The sequence below is a fragment of the Tachyglossus aculeatus genome, chromosome 1 (genome assembly GCF_015852505.1).
Source record: "Tachyglossus aculeatus isolate mTacAcu1 chromosome 1, mTacAcu1.pri, whole genome shotgun sequence".
Taxonomy (NCBI): Eukaryota; Metazoa; Chordata; class Mammalia; order Monotremata; family Tachyglossidae; genus Tachyglossus; species Tachyglossus aculeatus.
The window spans coordinates 143,891,851-143,911,158 of record NC_052066.1 but is presented as its reverse complement, the minus strand read 5'-3'; the positions used below and the strand labels follow the sequence as shown (position 1 = coordinate 143,911,158).

At 45.0% G+C, this 19,308-nt stretch overlaps 1 non-coding gene across 1 annotated transcript; it reads left to right on the top strand.

Moving 5' to 3' along the window:
* Window positions 1-18,692: 18,692 nt before the first annotated feature.
* Window positions 18,693-18,830, top strand: LOC119934271. Its single transcript, XR_005452896.1, has one exon. It is a non-coding gene; the product is annotated as a small nucleolar RNA SNORA7 (small nucleolar RNA).
* Window positions 18,831-19,308: the final 478 nt, after the last annotated feature.

Sequence of the window (19,308 nt, the reverse complement as noted above, 5' to 3'; positions counted from 1 at the left end):
CTGTGACCCAGAAAAGTTAAGTGATTTGCCCAAAGTTGCACAGCAGGCAAGTACCACAAGCGGCATTAGAACCCAGGTCCTCTGAGTCTCAGGCCCATGCTGTTTCCATTAGGCCACCCTGCTTCCCAATTGTCGGCCGAGCAACAGGAGGGCAGACCCTCTCTGCCACCATATGCACACAAAAGGGTTGTAGAATCTGAGGTGTCCCCACTGAAGCTGCCCCCGAAACATTCCCCCATTAAATTGTAAGCTCTCTGAGGGTAGGAAACTTGTATCTTGTGACTGTTTTCCATTCCCAACCTAGCACTTAGTTTGTGCCCGGAGCTCAGTGGGTGCTCAATACATGCTATCAATTGAATGATTGACTGACTGAGGGAAATGGAAGAGTCATCCATTGGCAATTCAGTCAGAAAACGGATCTGAGAGTCAGGTCATAGGTTCTAATCCCAGCTCTGCCACTTGTCTGCTGCATGATCTTGAGTGAGTCACATATCTTCTTTGGGCCTCAGTTTCTTCATCTGTAAAATGGGGATTAAGACTGTGAGCCCAATGTGGAACAGGGACTATGTCCAACCTGAGTATCTTGTATCTGCCCCAGCACTTAGAACAGTGCCTGGCACTGCCTGCCTGGAGAAGCAGTGTGGCTCAGTGGAAACAGCCCAGGCTTTGGAGTCAGTGGTCATGGGTTCAAATCCCGGCTCTGCCAATTGTCAGCTGTGTGACTTTGGGCAAGTCACAACTTCTCTGTGCCTCAGTTACCTCATCTGTAAAATGGGTATTGACTGTGAGCCCCCCGTGGGACAACCTGATCACCTTGTAGCCTCCCCAGCGCTTAGAACAGTGCTTTGCACATAGTAAGTGCTTAACAAGTGCCATCATTATTTATTTATTTATTTATAAGTAAGCCCTTAACAAATGCTGTAATTATCATTATTATTACTCTTCTTATTCTTTTTAATAAAACAGGCCCGTGGACTCTTCAATGGGAAGGGGTCATGGAACCTGTTGATGGGCTATCCTTCAGTGGGGAGAGACTCCTTGTAAATTGGTATTGTTTTCTCTCCCCTTTTTGACCCTTTGCCGTGGGAAAGGGAAAGGGAATTTGGGCAATCACCTCCCAACTCCTTATCTCCCTGCAGCCTACTTTCTCTGTGAAGCTTCCCAGATCCTGTCCAGACCCTTCTCCCTTCAAGAGACAGGCTTTCTCTCCCTGAACTTTTCACCCTTGGATGTAGGGGGAGGATATAGTTCAAGGAAGATCCTGGCTGCCAAAACACCAGAGAGGAGGCCACCCTACCTCCACTGTTGGTGGTTCTGGGGGCTAAGAAAGAGCTATCTTAGCAGGGTGGGAGAGGCAGGGACCCCAGAGGGACCCCATCAACACTATGATGCAGAATTTAGCCTCAAAAACCCAAGGTCTTGGAGCCCTGCTCCACGCTGAATGACTCAAGTCTGCTTTTACTCTAAATGTCCAGGAGGTCAGCACTTTGGATATGTGGAGCACTTTGACATTGCATGTTTCGCTCTATCCTCTTGCCACCCCTGTGTCCTGGGGATCGTTATCCTGTTCACAGATGAGGACTTCGAGGCTCTGAGAGGTTAAGTGGCTTGCCCAATGAAATCCAGCAGGTCAGTGACATGGTTGGGATTAAAATAAAGGTCCCCCTGACATCCAGACCCATGAGCATTCCTTGGGAACATACCATCAATTAGGCTCCACATGCCATCTGTACAGCCTGCGGAAGGTTGCTATCACCATTTCTAGTGCAATTTCTCCCCATTCAGATGCAGAGTGCTCCAGAGTATTCGGGCAACACAAGCCTCCACCTGAAGCCAGGATTTACCCTGAAGTCAATCAATCAGTCAGTAGTAATAATAACAATAATAGTTATTGCTAAAATAATTGAGGTATTTATTAAGCATTTAGCTACATGTCAAGCACTGAACTATTCATCCAATTGTATTTATTAAGCACTTACTGTGTGCAGAGCACTGTACTAAGCACTTGGGAAGTACAAGTCAGCAACATATAGAGACGGCCCCTACCAAACAACTGGCTCACAGCCTTGGTGTGCCAAGCACTGTATTAACCACTGAGGTAGATATAAGATAGCCAGGTCAGAGACAGTCTCTATCCCAAAGGAGGCTCACGGCTTAAGAGAGAGGGAGAACTGGTATGTGGTTCATCCCTATTTTACAAAAGAGAAAACTGAGGCACAGAGAAATTAAGTTTGCCCAAGGGCCTACAGCAGGCAAGTGACAGAGAAGGGATTAGGGCCTGGAGTCAGACACTCAGGCCCATGTTCTTTCTGCTTTGCCACATAGCTCAACCAATTTATCACTTGTAGTTACTGAGTGCTTACTGTGTGCATAACACTGTACTAAGTGCTTGGGGGAGAACAATGAAGTAAGTAGAAATGATCCATGTCCACAAAGAAGCACGTGGCCTAGTGGATAGACTTCAGGCCTGGGAGACAGAGGACCTGGGTTCTAATCCCAATTCCACTACTTGTCTGCTGTGTGACCTTGGGCAAGTCACTTACTTCTCTGTGCCTCAGTTACTTCATCTGTAAAATGGGGATTAAGACTGTGATCTTCATGTGAGACAGGGTCTGTGTCTAAACTGATTTCCTTTATCTACCCCAACATTTAGTACAGTGCCTAGCACACAGTATGATCTTAAGAAATAGCATAAAAAAATACCTTTTCTCCCTCTTAGACTTCGAGGCCCGTGTGGAAGGGGGACTTTATCTGTCCTAATTAACTTGTATCTATCCCAATGCTTTGAAGAGTGCTTGATATATAGTAAGCATTTAACAAATATCATTTTAAAAAGAGCATATGGCCTAGTGGAGGAGAAATACATGACAGATTGTGAATACTGAGTGACTAAGATTTTCCTGTTTTAATTTCTTCAGATCATTTCTGTAGGTAGTAGTATGGCAGTTGGAAAGATTGTTTTGTGTAGTTAAACTATAATTCAGCCTGAAAATACTAGAGATAAGATGCAGAACCACGGGATATATTGGAAGATCCTGATTAGAGGAATGTTCAGACTCCTCTTGGAGGTAGAACTGGGATCAAAGAGATTGGAGGTGTGGCAGAGTACATATTTATGGTATTTGCTATGTTTAGTTCGCTATGTGTCAAACACTGTTCTAAGAAGCAGTGTGGCTTAGTGGAAAGAACCTGGGCTTCGGAGTCAGAGGTCGTGGGTCGTAATGCCACTTCTGCCACTTGTTAGCTCTGTGACTTTGGGCAAGTCACTTAATTTCTCTGTACCTCTGTAAAATGGGCATTAAGATTGTGAGTCCCTTGTGGGACAAGCTGATTACCTTGTATCTATCCCACCGCTTAGAACAGTGCTTGGCACAGAGTAAGTGCTTAACAAATACCATTATTATTTTTATTTTTCTAAGCAATGGGATAGATACAAGTTAATTAGGTTGGACACAGTCCCCATCCCAAATGGGGCTCACAGTCTAATTAGGAAGGAGAATAGAAGAACTGAGGCCCAGGAAACAATAATTAATAGTCATTATGTCATTTGTTAAGCACTTACTTTGTGCCAGGCAGTGAAGTGATTTGTCCAAGGTCACTTAGCAAGAATTTGAACCCAGGTCCTCTGACTCTTAGGCCCATGGTCTTGCCACTAGGCCATGCTGCTTCTATTCTTGTAGCACCGACTGCCTGTAAATCACATTTCCCAGAGGTCAGAGGTCTACATTTCCCAGAATCCTTTGGAGTTGATTTGGGACAGAGGTTTTAAATTCAAGAGAGATGCCTCTGTGGTCTCCTTCCCTGCCTGGTCATGCTCCAATGCTGCCCTGTGTGCTGACAGAGCACAAGCTGAAAACTTTGTGCATCCAGGGTGTTTGCTGGGGTCGTCTGGTCAACCGGGTGTGAATGGAGCCTCGAGTCTCTGGAGACAGTCAGCATTCTGCTCTGCCTTGGCTGCCCCTTTTATGTCCTAGGCATTCAACTAAAGCCCCATGTCAGAACTGAGTATTTGAAACATGGCTAGTGGTGCCTGAATTTTTTCCCAATCCCTCCACCCCTGACCCTGCTAGACCAACTTTCTCGGGTTGTCTCATGGCTAGGGACTGCAGTCTGTAGTTTTGGAGCCTGGATCAAGATTTGGAGCTGAATAAATGGGTGTCCCTTGCCAGTTAGATAGTAATTGTGTCCTAAAACCTGATTCTGGGATGTCTTAAGGATTCTGTAGGACTCCTGATTGCCGACAACTGAGGATGAGGACACTGACATTATTTAGAAATGCATGAAATCTTTCCCACTGGAAGCTGTGTAGCTGGAAACCCCAGCAGGTGTTAGGATAGATCCAAAGATGAGGAGTTTGTGCTGAATCACTGGAGGGAGAGTCAGGAATGGAGAGGAGAGAGGTAAGAGTGTTGGATGGGAGAAGGGAGAGGTAGGGGTGTTGTATTATTCATGCTGGGTCACTGGAGGGAAAGTCAAGGATGGAGAGCAGAGAGTTAGAAGCAGCACAGCCCCATCGATAAAGCACGGGCCTGGGACTCAGAAGGACCTAGGCTCTAATCCCAGCTCTGCCACTTGTCTGCTGCATGACCTTGGGTAAGTCACATTACTTCTCAGTGCCTCAGTTTCCTCCCCTGTAAAATGGGGATTAAGACTGTGAGCCCCATGTGGGCCAGGGACTGTGTCGACCCTCATTAACTTGTATCTACCCCAGCGCTTAGTACAGTTCCTGGCACATAGGCAGCTCTTAACAAGCACCACCATTGTTATTATTATGATTATAGTGTTGCTAGATGGTCTTTCTTTAACCATGCAGGTGCCATCCTAGACAGCAGCCAGCACACCTTTCCTCCAACCTTCCAGCTGCCCCTGTTGGAAGCCAAGTCCTGGGCTGAAAGGACTTTGGGGCTGACTCAAAGGGAAAGTGCCATGAGTCTGAATATCTTCCTCCTATTGCCCCTGTCAGCCTGAGTGCTATCCCCTTAAGTTTGTTGTGGGCAGGGAATGAGTCTGTTTATCATTATATTGTACTCACCCAAGCGCTTAGAACCACTTGTCTGCTGTGTGGCCTTGGGCAAGTCACCTCACTTCTCTGTGTCTCAGTTAACTCATCTGTAAAATGGGGATGAAGACTGTAAGCCTTATGCTGGACAGGGATGTGTCCAACCCGATTTGCTTGCATCCACCCCAGTACTTAGTACTGTGTCTGGCACTTAGTAAGCACTTAACAAATACCATTATTATTATGATTAGTAACAAATATGATTGAATTGAAATACAATTGATTTGCAGGCACCCAGAACAGCAGTGGCTATGGTAAAAGGGACAAGCAGGTGGAGGGTGGCAGATGCTGAGCACTTCAGGTTGGTTTTTTTTCCATAGAAAAACACTCTACTAATTCCTGTTTCCAAAAATACTTTGGCCTCAATAATCTGAGTGTCTCAGGGAAAATGGGGTGTTCTGTACTTGACGTGAAATATCTGAAACACATCAATAATTTATTTATTTATATTAACCCCTGTCTCCCTCACTAGACTGTAAGCCTGTTGCAGGTAAGGAATATGTCTACCAAATCCATTACACTGTACATTTCCCAGCACTTAGTACAGTGCTCTGCACAATGTACACAACATGGCCTAATGAATAGTGCATGGGCCCGAGAGCCAGAGGACCTGGGATCTAATGCCGGCTCCATCATTTGCCTGCTGTGTGATCTTGGGATGTGCCTCATTTTTCTCAACTGCAAAATGGGGATTAGATGCCTTCTTCTTTCTCCTACTTAGACTTTGAGACTCCTACTTGGACGTGGACTGTGTCCAACTTGATCCACAGTAAGTGCTTAGCAAATACCACTTAAAAATGAGTAAGTACTCAATAAATACAATTGATTGATTTGAATTATTCAACTAGCTTGCGGAGACATAGCCATAGTATAAAAAGGTCTTTGGGTCAAAATCCAAAAGGGAAAATTGTTGATTTCCCTTATAATAATAATGATGACATTTATTAAGCACTTACTATGTGCAAAGCACTGTTCTAAGTTCTGGGGAGGTTACAAGGTGATCAGGTTGTCCCATGGGGGGCTCACAGTCTTCATCTCCATTTTACAGATGAGGAAACTGAGGCCCAGAGAAGTGAAGTGACTTGCCCAAAGTCACACAGCTGACAAGTGGCGGAGCTGGGATTAGAACCCGTGACCTCTGACTCCCAAGCCTGGGCTCTTTCCACTAAGGCACACTTCTAGCCACATCCTTCCTGCTGAAAGATGATTCCCCGCATTACCAGGTCCTTCAAAGAGTTAACCACGGTTCAACCCAAAGTAGCCTTTTGGGTGAATTTTAATTGCCTATGTTTTACATTTTTAATGGAGGAGAATATTTCTGCCTTCTAAGGGTTTCTAGCAGGCAGTGATTGACAGCAGCAGCCTGGCTTTATCATTCATCTGGTAATCTGGCCAGGGCTTGGCGGCTGGCTGGTCATTAGAACTCAGCTACAGCTCTAGCTGGAGCCCTAGAGAACAGAGTCAATTACCAGGCCCTGCAAACAATTCCGCTCGAGGAGCCTTACCCGGGGAACAGGACAGGTAGGATCAGAACTGAACCTCTAATATAAATGGAGCTAATCATGTCATCCTAATTGGAAAGCAGTAATAAAAAGTAATTGAGTTTAATACATAATTTAGATCATAACCAGTTAAGTTAATGCATTTTGCTAAGGTGTTGGAAAAGAAATTATTTATCTCATGTGCAGCGGAGGCTCCATTTGTTTTCATAATGGAATGCTCTCCAATTGACTTTAATAAGAGCGGTTTGTTACATCAGATTTTGAATTGGTGCAGAGATTTGAAGTTCCTATGTTAATCTTTGACATGATATACTTAGCACTTATAGCCGCCTCTTAAAGGGACTGGATTTATGCTCTCCTGAGATTTAATATTCATTGTTGTCTTATATTACGGAAATTAAATTGGTTTTCTCTGGTGTTTTGATGGGAGGCAATTTAGCTTCTGATTTTTTTTTTTTTTTTTTTTTAGGGAAGCTTTAGGAGACATGGCCATCTTGATGAGAGACTTTGTTTCTCTTAAAAAATCAGTCACAAGGCAGGAGAGAAAATGCTTTTCTTAAATACTGAAAAGAAGGTTTTTCGTCTGAAATTAGACAAAGAGCACGGAGTTTCTAGAGGAAAAAAATGGATTGCTTCTGTCTCCCCTTCCCTCTGCTCCTGTGTGCCACACCCAGTGGGTGAACTGCCCAGGGCCATGGCACCTCCAGTGTGTTTCCACAGGCCGTCACCTCAGAAGCGCTGATTGGTGGAGAATCAGGGGTGTCTCTCTTGACTGCTGAAGAGCCTTAGTTCTAAAGAAAGACATCTGTTTCTACTTTCTCCTTAAAAGCACTGGAAAATTCACCTCCTTAGACTTCCCGGATCGATCCCCTGACTCTCCTCATTTTAATCACTCTTGTTCCCCAGACATCTCTGTGTGAAATGTTTCTGTTCTTATTGTCTGAGGTTCAAGGGTCCCTATCCTCCCTGCCTTTTAATTCTCACAGTCCATCTGCGAGAGGGTCCTGTCTGTTGTACTTATAAAGCATTTTTCTGATCCTCCCTTTCCTCCCCACTTGGTAAGATTGTCTGGGGAGAGGGAGGCAGAGTGAAGGAAGAGAGAGAAAGAAAAAGTGAAGAGGGAAATAGAGAACGAATGCCTGGTTGTTTCCTTTGTCCTCCTCCAGCCCCACTGCCACAACTGGATAGCTGCTTGGGGAGGTGGAGCCTGTGGGTACCCATGATTGGTGCTTGTGGCACTGGCACAGGCCATGATTCTCCCCCGTCTCAGCCCTTTCCTACCTGATGTGCAGTCCATCCCCAGCCACCATCATTTTTCGGGAACCCCAGCCCCTCAGCTATTCTTGGCCCCTATTTATTTTCGGTGGAGGGGTGAGTGGTCCCCTTCCCTGCCCAGCATGCCTGACTCGCCTCAGCTATGCTGCTTTTTGCCATGGCAGGTGGGGGAAGTTGAGAGCAGTTTGACCTCATCCTGCCTTTCTGGAGAGGCAAGGAGCCACCATCTTGTTTCTTGTTATTTGTTTATGATACTGGTTAAAGCTCTTACTATAAAGTACTTCCTTTATGTCAGGCACTGAACTAAGCCCTGGGGTAGATAAATGATTATCAGGTTGGAGCCAGTCCCTTTCCCACATGGGGCTCACAATTTAAATTGGAGGGAAGAGGATCTAATCCCCATTTCGCAGATGAGTTCATGGGCACAGAGATGTTGACAGACTTGCCCAAGATCACATGACAGGTGAGTGGTGGAGGTGGGATTAAAACCCAGGTCCTCTGACCCCTAGGTCCGTGCTCTTTCCACTAGGCCACAGTGATTCCTACTAGTTTCCCCTCAGTACCTGTTCCACTAGAGGAAGGGTGGCCCAGCCACTTCCTATCCAGTCTCCTTCCTGCTATGGAGCAAAGATAATGGCCATGCCTTCATCATGCTGAGTTCACGGGTGAGCCCCTCTGCAGGAGACCCACTCCTGATTCCAGGAAGAGCCAGAAACGGCTCTTGAGCCACAGATTCCCAGCCCTGGACCCAACTATATACTGCTGCCCAGATTATCTTTCTAAAATGTCACTAGTACGCATCTCTTCAGTCAGTCAGTCAATCATACTTACTGAGCTCTTACCATGTGCAGAGCACTGTACTAAACTAAGTGCTTAGGAGAGTACAACATAACAATAAACAGATACAATCCCTACTCAGAAACCTCCAATGGCTGCTTCTTTCCCCCTGCATCAAGCAGAAACAACTGACCATCAGTTTCAGGACTCTTCACCAACTTTTTCCTTCTATGTATCTGCCGTCTTCACCCATTACCCCCAAGCTCACCTTCTCAGTGTATCTCATTCTCAAGAGACACAGGTTCTAACCTCAGCTCCTATGTGACTTTAGGTAAGTCACACTTATCTATGCCTCAGTTTCTACATCTGTAAAATGGGGATTTTAACTGTTTGCTTATGTGGAGTAGGAACCTGTGTCCAATCTGCATATATTGTATCTACTCAGGCACTTAGCATGGGGCTCGACGTATAGTAAGCAAGCACTTAAACATTATTATTATTGTTATTATTACCTCTTCCACACCTAATCCCTTGCTCACATCCTTCCCCCTGCCTGGAATGCTCTCCTTCAAAACTACCAGACCACAGTTCTCAGCTTCAAAGCCCTTTAGAAATCCCATCTCTTCCAAGAAGTATTCCCTGATTGAACTTCACCGTCTCAGGTGTTGTCCCCCCAACATCCTCCTTAGCACATATACACATCCAGCCAATTTTAGCACTATTTTACTTTATGGTATTTGTTAAGCACTTACTGTGTGCCAGGCACCGTTCTAGGCGCTGGGGTGCTTACAAGGTAATCAGATTGGACACAGTCCATCCGTGTTCCACATGGAATTCACAGTCTTAATCCCCATTTTACTGATGAGGTGACTGGGGCACAGAGAAGTTAAGTGATTTGTCCAAGGTCATACAGTAGAAAAGTGGTGGAGCAGGATTAGAACTCAGAACCTCTGACTCCCGGGCCCATGCTCTTTCCCCTAGGTCATGTGGCGCCGCTTAGCCCTCCTCCTCACCTCCAGCCCAGACCCTTCATCCTTCAGCCCCCTCTCTCCTCTCCCCTTTCCTCTCACCCTTCAGAACTGCTTCCTCATGAAACACCACTGTCCCACACACTGGGCTGCTGGGATGCTATCCAATGAACTGTTCCAGGGACAGATGCCCAGGGAACATGTTGGATGTATTGTTAATGATTCTATTATTATCGAAAGAAAATCTCTACCTGCCATGGAGGAGGAACCAACAGCCAGGAAATTGGCAATTTTGTCTGCACCCAAAGACATTGTCGGAACACAGGCAACCAAGACATACATTCAATCATTCAGTGGTGTTTATTGAGTACCTATTGTGACATACATTCAATCATTCAGTGGTGTTTATTGAATACCTACTGTGAACAGAGCCCTAGGAAAATACAATTCGGTAGGATTGTTAGGCACAATCCCTGCCCACAAGGAGTTTAAAGTCTACTGAAGGAGCTTATACGCTTACTCTTAGGGAATTGTTGACTCAGACAGCCACCCGTGAGAGGAGAAGGAAGCAGCAGCCTCAGTCCCACAGCCTGGGAGAGGCATCTCTTTTTTCCTCCTTCCTTTTTCTGAGATGAATCACCTCTCTTGTGTGAGCCTAGGGTCCCTCTTTTCGCCCCATCTGTAGAGAAGCACCGTGCCTTAGTGGAAAGAGCAAGGGTTTGGGAGCCAGAGGATGTGGGTTCTAATCCCACCTCTGCCACTTGACTGCTGTGTGACCTTGGGCAAGCCACTTAACTTCTCTGTGCCTCAGTTCCCTCATCTGTAAAATGAGGATTAAGACTGTGAGCCCCATGTGGGATGACCTGATTACCTTGTATCTTCCCCAGTATTTAGAACAGTGCTTGGCACATAATAAGCAGTTAACAAAATACCATCATTATTATTATTTATTATCTTCAAGGCCCCTGGGTACGATGATACCCAATCCGTGAGTCACGGTGTAGCCTTGTGTCTCCCAGTGGTTCCATGTTTACAGTGTGGGACGGATCCATCTGTTCAGCCCCTTCCACCCACCTGCTCGCCCATCCTCAGGGCTGAGATCTCACTGCCGGCATCAACAGCACTGGAATCTCACTACCCGGGACAGCGGCAGCAGTGCAGGGATCTCACTGACAGCAGCAGCAGCGGTGATGGCACTGTGATCAGACGCAGAGGTCAGCTAGATGTGTAAGACGAATGCAAGGTTTGACCGGTGCTTCCTCTTCTCTGCCCCTTGGCTTCTCAGTGGACAAGGGGCCTCTGAACCAGGCAGATTGTTAAACAGTCCTGAAGATAAGCAGACTCCCACACCACTCCTGGCACTATAACTCGTCAGACTGTCCATATCTACTGGAATTTGTAGTCTCTTGAACTTACCTTCACCATCCATTCTCAATTACCCATGGGTGTATTTTTGATGTTGCAGATTGCCCACACACTAGAACTATACCCTCACCAACTTGTACCGCCTTCCCTCTCACCTCCCTCCTCCTTTTATTTCTCCCAGAAATAAATGTAAGCTCACTGTGGTCACGGAATTTTTTTTATTGTTGTACTTTCCCCAGAGCTTATTATTATTAATAATAATAATAATAATGGCATTTATTAAGCACTTATTATGTGCAAATCACTGTTCTAAGCACTGGGGGGGATACAAGGTGATCAGGTTGTCCCACATGAGGCTCACACTCTTCATCCCCATTTTACAGATGAGGGAACTGAGACTCAGAGAAGTGAAGTGACTTGACCAAGGTCATAAAGCTGACAAATGGTGGAGCCAGGATTAGAATCCATGACCTCTGACTCCAAAGCCCATGCTCTTTCCACTGAGCCATGCTGCTTCTCTATTACTATTATTATTATTATTATTATTCTGCACTAGGTGCTCAATAAATATGATTGACTGACTGACTGAACCCCCCCAAACTCCCTACATACTCCACTGACTTTGTCACACAACCAATCCCAAGTCTGATTCCCTTGAATACCCTGGTGATATCTTCGTGGCCTCCCCATTTCATTTTTTCCTTCAGTTTGATTTAACTGCTCCACTTTTCCCCTCCTTTAGAATGGATTCTGTTGGAATTAGGGTTACTTTGGTAAGAATACTGAGTTAGGTACCTAAAAATTGTGTCATTAACGTAACATAGGTGTCAGCCATTATCGATGCAAAGTAATCTGTGGTAATAATAATAATAATGATGATGGCATTTGTTAAGTGCTTACTATGTGCAAAGCACTGTTCTAAGCACTGAGGGGGATACAAGGTAATCAAGTTGTCCCACGTGGGGCTCATAGTCTTAATCCCCATTTTACAGATGAGGTAACTGAGGCTCAGAGAAGTTAAGTGACTTGCCCAAGGTCTCTCAGCAGACATGTGGCAGAGCCGGGATTCAAACCCATGACCTCTGATTCCAAAGCCCATGCTCTTTCCACTGAGCCATGGTGCCATGCTACCGCCACACTGGTATCTACTGAAACTTTACTGTGTGCAGAGCATTGTACTAACCATCTGCAGTAGTAACAGTAGAATTGGTAGACATGATCCTTTGGCTTGTGAAGCTTAGAATCAGCATGAGAGTAAAGAGGGGTTTCGGCATTGGTAAATCTATGGATACACTACCAGAATGACTGCAGATGGAAGTGGGGCATTCTGAGAGAGATGTGTCCATGGCATCACTATCACTATGGGTGGGACACAACTCGACAGCAGAAGACAACAACAAGTGTGAAAAACTGTTTGCCTGGCTGTTGTAAAAGTTGAATGTCACCAATGGAGAAAAGACCTATGCTCCTATGAGCCTATGAACCGTATAGACTGAGCGTCTATGGTGTGCAGGACACTGTACTGGGCATCTCCTAATTGTACAGCACTTTACTGGCCACCTACTGTTATCAGCACACTGTACTAAGCACTTGGATTACTATAGTAGACATAATAACAATAATTGTGGTATTTGTTAATTGCTTACTGTGTGCCAGACACTATTAAGCACTTGGGGTGGATACAAACAAATTGGGTTGGACACGGTCCCTGTCCCACATGACTCCCAGTCTGAATCCCCATTTTACAGATGAGGGAACTGAGGCACAGAGAAGTGATGTGGCTTGCCCAAGGTCATGCAGTCCCTGACCTCAGTGAGCTTGCACTCTAGTGGAGGAGGCAGATCAACATACATTATTTATAAAATTGTAAGAGCAGCAGGTAGAAAGAGAGATGAAGCTGGTGGTAATAATAATAATAATGATGGCATTTATTAAGTGCTTACTATGTTCAAAGCACTGTTCTAAGCACTGGGGAGGTTACAAGGTGATCAGATTGTCCCACGGGAGGCTCACAGTCTTCATCCCCATTTTACAGATGAGGAAACTGAGGCCCAGAGAAGTGAAGTGACTTGCCCAAAGTCACACAGCTAACAATAGGCAGAGCCGGATTTGAACCCATGACTTCTGACTCCAAAGCCCACACTCTTTTCCGCTGAGCCACATAAGCAGAGTTTGGAAAGATGAATAATTGAATAAAGTGACTAAAAAGAAAAGTGGGCAGGGATTGCTATGTACAGAAGTGCTAAGGATGCTTAAAAATACGAAACTGCTGAAGGCGGCTGCTTTAAGTTGACTTGACCAAGGAGAGGGGAAAGTTTATCAGGAAATGCTTCCTAGAGGCGATGGAATTTCTGAAAGGCTTTGAACCCTCCTGTATGCAGTGCACTATACTGAGAGGCTATAGAGTGTAGACTGTACTGAGCACCATACTGGATGCTTGAGGGGCACATATTATTTATTCATTTGTGGCATTTGTTAAGTGCTTATCATGTGCCAGTTACTGTTCTAAGCACTGGGGTAGTTACAAGATAATCAGGTTGGATACAGTCCCTGTCCCACATGGGGCTCACAGTCTTAAATTGAGTGAAGTGACTTGCCCAGGGTCACACAGCAGACAGATGACAGATCCGGAATTAGATCCCAGGTCCTTCTAACTCCCAGGCCCATGCTCTATCCACTAGCCCGCACTGCTTCACTGCTATAAGCAGGACAATCCCTACATTCGAGGTGCTTGGAGTCTACTAGGGAGTTGCCAATGAGAGCTGAAGATAAAAACCAGAACAGCGGACCACATCCTCCTGCGCTTCCTTTTAATGCTTCATGAAGTTCTTTCTGTTTTCTTTCCGGAGGCTCTCCCAAGCTTACTCATTTGACTTTCTGTCTCTCTGAACAGATTGAAGGAGACAGGTCACTGCTCTGTTAATAAATCAGAAAGCACATTCCCCTGCCAAAACAGTGCAACAGGCATTTTGGCGTGCACTGTTCTGAAGAAGGCACGCCTGCCTCAAATTCCTACTATGACATCTCGCAGGAAACTGCAGATTGCCCTCTTCCCTTTCTCCCTGCCCACTCCTGCTCAAGCCCGCCCAATCCTCAGCCACCAGAACATCAATTTTGCCACCAGCAAGATTCCAGCCACCTCCCGTTTTTGCACCAAGAAGATTCCTGAAAGTTGAACTAACTTCCAAGAACTGCCAACTTTAGTCCTCTAGCAACCCTGGGTTCTAATCCCCAGTCTGTCACATATCTGCTGTGTGACCTTGGGCAAATCTCTTAACTTCTCTGTGCCTCAGTTACCTCATCTAGACTGTAGACTAGAGACTGTAAGCTCATTGAGGGCAGGGAATGTGTCTGTCATATTGTTATATTGTACTCTCCCAAACACTTAGCACAGTGCTCTGCACATAGTGAGTGCTCAGTAAATATGATTGACTGACCGACTCATCCGTAAAATGGGAACTTACGTTGTGAGCCCTATGTGGGATAGGGACTGTGTTTACCTGATTAGCTTGTACCTACCCAGCACTTGGTACAGTGCCAGGTACATAATAAGCACTTAACAAGTACCATAAAAAAATGGCACACCTATCAGGGTGAACAACTTAGAAATTGGCTAAAAGAATCGATCAGTCAATCAATGAATCAGTTGGATTTATTGAGCACTAAGCATTAAGATTGATTCACTTGTGCTGGGCAGAAGTGACAAGGGAGTCAAAGGCGGATGATCACGTGATCAAAATGTTGATCAAAGACAACGGCAGAGACTCAAGATTTTACTGCATGGAAGAAGGCAATGGTAAACCACGTCTGTATCATTACCAAAAAACTCTATGGATGCACATACCGGAATGACTTTATGCCAGAAGGTAGGATGTTCTGAAGAGGGTGTGTCTATGGAGTCGCTATGAGTCGGAAATGACTCAATGTCATTTGAAGAAGAAGAAGACTGTGTGCAGATCACTATACAAAGCACTTGGGAGAGTAGAATATAATAATATAACTGGCACATTCTCTGCCGACAACAAGCTTACAGTCCAGAAGGGAAATTCCTGCCCACTGCTCACCAACCTTTGGAATGCCCAGCTTCATTTTCAATCCGGTAATAATTGTAGTAGCAATAGCATTTATTAAGTGCTTACTGTGTACAGAGCACTGAAATAAGCACTTAGTACAGTGCCCTGCACACAGTAAGCGCTCAATAAATACGACTGATGATGAGCAATGGGAAAGTGTACACCAATGGGAATTAGACCCAGACCTTGTCTCTCAGTGGGCTTACAATCTATGAATGAATAAGTAATTCTTGCCCCATTTCAGCCCAGGTCACCTTGTGAGTACTTAGCAGCTTGGGCTTAAAGGGACAAGGCAGAAGAGAACTTTTGGCCAGTCCAAGAAACATATGATTGACAACTAGTGGCTCGATAGGCCCCTGCCTTCACATTCCCTGTGAAGTGTATGGATTATCTGTGGATATCAATTATCTGTGATTTCTCTCTCTTCCCCTTGGAGTGACTAATTGCGTATTAGCTTTCATCAGTCAATCAATGGTATTTATTGAGTGCTTATTGCATTGTTTCATTGTCCCTCCCAAGTACTTAGTATAGTGCTCTGCACACAGTAAGTGTTCAATAAATATGAATTATTGATTGATTGTTACTCAATCAATAAATGTTACTTAAGTGCCTACTGTGTGCAAACCACTCTACTAAGCACTTGGAAGAGGATGGTACAGCAGAGTTGCCTTTACTATGTGCAGAGCACTGTACTAAACACTTGTGGATGGATAAACACAATCTCAGCTGTCAAGAAACTTACAGTCTAGCAGGGGAGACAAACATTAAAATAATCAATGAGTGAGAATTGGCTTCAGTAGAATTCCCAAGACATCCAATAACCACCAACATTTCTACTCCTCGCTGTTCCCTTAACTGAGACTGGTACTATTCACTGTACAAACAGTGCTTTGCACATAGTAAGTGCTTAAAGATACCATTATTATTAGTGTTACAAAATGGCAGCTCAATAGAACTGTGGAACTGGTTGGCAAGAAACAGTGGGCCATCCCCTACACCTGTACTAATTGAGGAGGTAAAAGTCAAATAATAATAATAATGGCATTTGCTAGGCACTTACTATGTGCAAAGCACTGTTCTAAGCTCTGGGGGGATACAAGGTGATCAAGTTGTCCCATGTGGGGCTCACAGTCTTAATCCCCATTTTACAGATGAGGTAACTGAGGATCAGAGAAGTGAAGTGACTTGCCCAAGGTCATAAAGCTGACAAATGGTGGAGTCAGGATTCGAACCCATGACCTCTGACTCCAAAGCCCGTGGTCTTTCCACTGAGCCATGCTGCTTCTCCAATGCTTTCTAGAGCCAGGGAATACTGTCACCACAGCTCTAAGTATAGGTCTAGGAGACTCTGAAGAGAAATCAGTCAGGTGACACCAGCAGCCAATATTAGAATGGAATATCCAGTCTTGGGAGTCACCAGTGCTTCTCGGTGTTTTTTTTTATGGTATGAGTTAAGCACTTACTATGTGCCAGGCACTGAACTAAGTGCTAATCAGGCTAATCATGTTGGGCATAGACCATGTCCCACATGGGTCTCACATTTTTAATCCCCATTTTACAGATGAGGTACAGAGAAGTGAAATGACTTGCCCAATGTCACCCAGAAGACAAGAGGAGGAGCGAGGATTAGAATCCAGGTCCTTCTGACTCCAAGGCCCATGCTCTATCCTCCAGGAAATTCTGCTTCTCTTGGATAGAGTTCTGTGCCTCAACTGCTACTTAAATTGGCAATCTTAGTGGATCTGTGTTCTCCTGCAGAAGATGATTTCCCTCGACACCCCCCCCCCCCTTAGCCATTTGTAATCTCGAATTGACCTCTTTGCCTAAGACTCAAGACCCGGCCCAAGTCCCACTCCTGGGAGGAGAGATGAAGGGCATAGCTGAGGAGGAGAAATAGACTCGGCAAAACAGGATGAAAATTTAGTGCCCCATTCTCCCGAGAGGATACTAGAAGAAATTCTCTATCAAAGAGCCTATTCAGTCCTGTCTCTCATCACGTGATGAGCAGGAAGACCACGTTAGCCAAGAGCTGGTTTGCTTTGTCTTAAAACATGAGAAAAATTAATGACAACTTCGAGAGAGAGCCTTCTGGACTACAGAAATCTGCCCACGGGTCCCAGCTGGCTGTTTTCTCCCCTAAAGACTTTCAAACCTTTGGGCCAAAGAACTGCTCCACACTGGAGCAATGTGGGGGGACAAAAACAGCCTGTTTACAAATTGAACATCAAAATGGAAGTTACTAGCTGGAGCAACAGGCTCCCAGTGACAGGTCACTTTAGATTGGAGTTGAATTTATGAAGATTGCCTTACCTGAGGCTATGGTAATCTGCGCCTTGTGAAGTCGTTCTTCCTTGGCCTCATTTCGAATGCAGTCAGAGACTGCCGTATTTCACTATGACAATGTAATCACAGCTCCACATTAAAAAGTCATTATTGTTTAGAATCCGGCTTGGTTTGAAAAACACTTACTATAAAATTCAACGGCCTTTGTAAATTACCGCCAAGGTTTACTCAAGAATACAAGGTGCGCTGATTTAAATCTGGAACTTAATACTCTATTGATTCTATGGGAGATCTTCGGTCACCACGTTTACGGGACATGATTAGTGAGCTATCTCAGTAATAAACTCCTTGGTGCGGGTTCATAAATAATTATGAATTGAATTTCCTTTTATCAGATCTCATATGCAAGGAGATTTAACAGGAAAGAATTTTATATTCCTGTTTTGGGTCATTTGGTAAGCGAGGGTGGAAATCAATAGCCATATACAAAGCGAAGTCAGTAGGCCCCTCTCATCATTTTTGTTTTACCTGGTCTGACAGCTCCCATTCGGAATTTGGGACCAACGGTAAGATTCGGTCTCGGTGACAGTTTAGTCTAAACTTTCAGGGTCAGTGGAAAACTTTGTTGGACGACGGAGACGTCCGGACCATTTACCTCTCAGGTTGCCAAGCATTTAGAGCCTAGCACCAGTAAATAGATAAATTCTACCTCCTTAGTGGAGTTTAAAACCCCAGATTTATATTCTTACAAGTCCTCGCTCATTTACCCGTTACAGTACATGCAGCAGTTATTGAATTCCTACTTATCTTGACATCGGGAGAACTCTTTTCCAGCAAGCGTGGGGGGAATCTCTGCTGTGAGTGTAGAATGAAGGTTTAACAATAAAAGCAAAGGACGCGACAAAACAATTACCAACAAGCTTCTTCAATTAAAGAACCGGGAACTGTGCTGAGGAGTGTTTCAGGAGCCAATTTGGGTCTTGGGAGTACGTATCGTCATTGTCATCATCATCATCAGTGCTACTTGTTGAGCGCTTACTCTGTACAGAGCACTGTAATAAGTGCTTGGGAGGGTACAATAAAACAGAGTTGGCAGATGTGTTCCCTGCCCTCAGTAGTCTTAAATCTAGAGGGGGACATCAGAACATGTAGGTAGCAACATATACGATGTGGATTGTTGGTTTGCATTCTGAAATCTTGAGGGAACGGGGATGAGGACATCAGGTCCAGTTCATTGGTCGGGATCACAGGGACCGGGTCATCATAACCGTCTGCCGCTGCCTGTTTGGAGGTGCTACCATCAGTGCCATCTCCAGAAAGAGAGAAGAAAGAGCTGAGTGTGGCCACATCAATCAATCAATGGTATTTATTGAGAACTAGCAGTATGCAGTCCCATCTTGGGTCGCACCTGGAGAGTTTCCAGTACTCTACTGGGCTTTGCTACAGGAGGGAGAATCAAGCAGAGGCCTACCCATTCCATTCCTAGCTTGGCCAGTGGCTAGTGAGTGGAAGGCAATCTGCTACAAGTCAAAACTCACCTCTGCAGGGCAGCAGTGGCATGGGAGAGAGTCGAGGGAGGAGATTCGAGTTTACTGTGCGGAAGGTGGCAATGGTAAAACACTTCCGTATTTTTACCAAGAAAACTCTATCGATCTACTACCAGAATGACTGCAGATGGAGAGTGGGGCATTCTGGGAGAGATTTGTCCGTGGTGTCGCTAAGGGTTGGAAACGACTCAACGGCATAAGACAAGACAAGAACTGTAAGCAGAGCACTACACTAGGCAAGTAGGAGAGTACAAAATAAAAGAATAGGTATCACCAGACTATCTCACTGCTCTCTAACAGTGACGGTATTTTTTTAAGCACTTACTATGTTTCAAGGACTGTTCTAAGTGCTGGGGTAGATACAAGCTAATCAGGTTGGATACAGTCACTGTCACCATGGGGCTCACAGTCTTAATCCGCATTATACGGATGGGGTAACTGAGGCACAGAGAAGTTTAG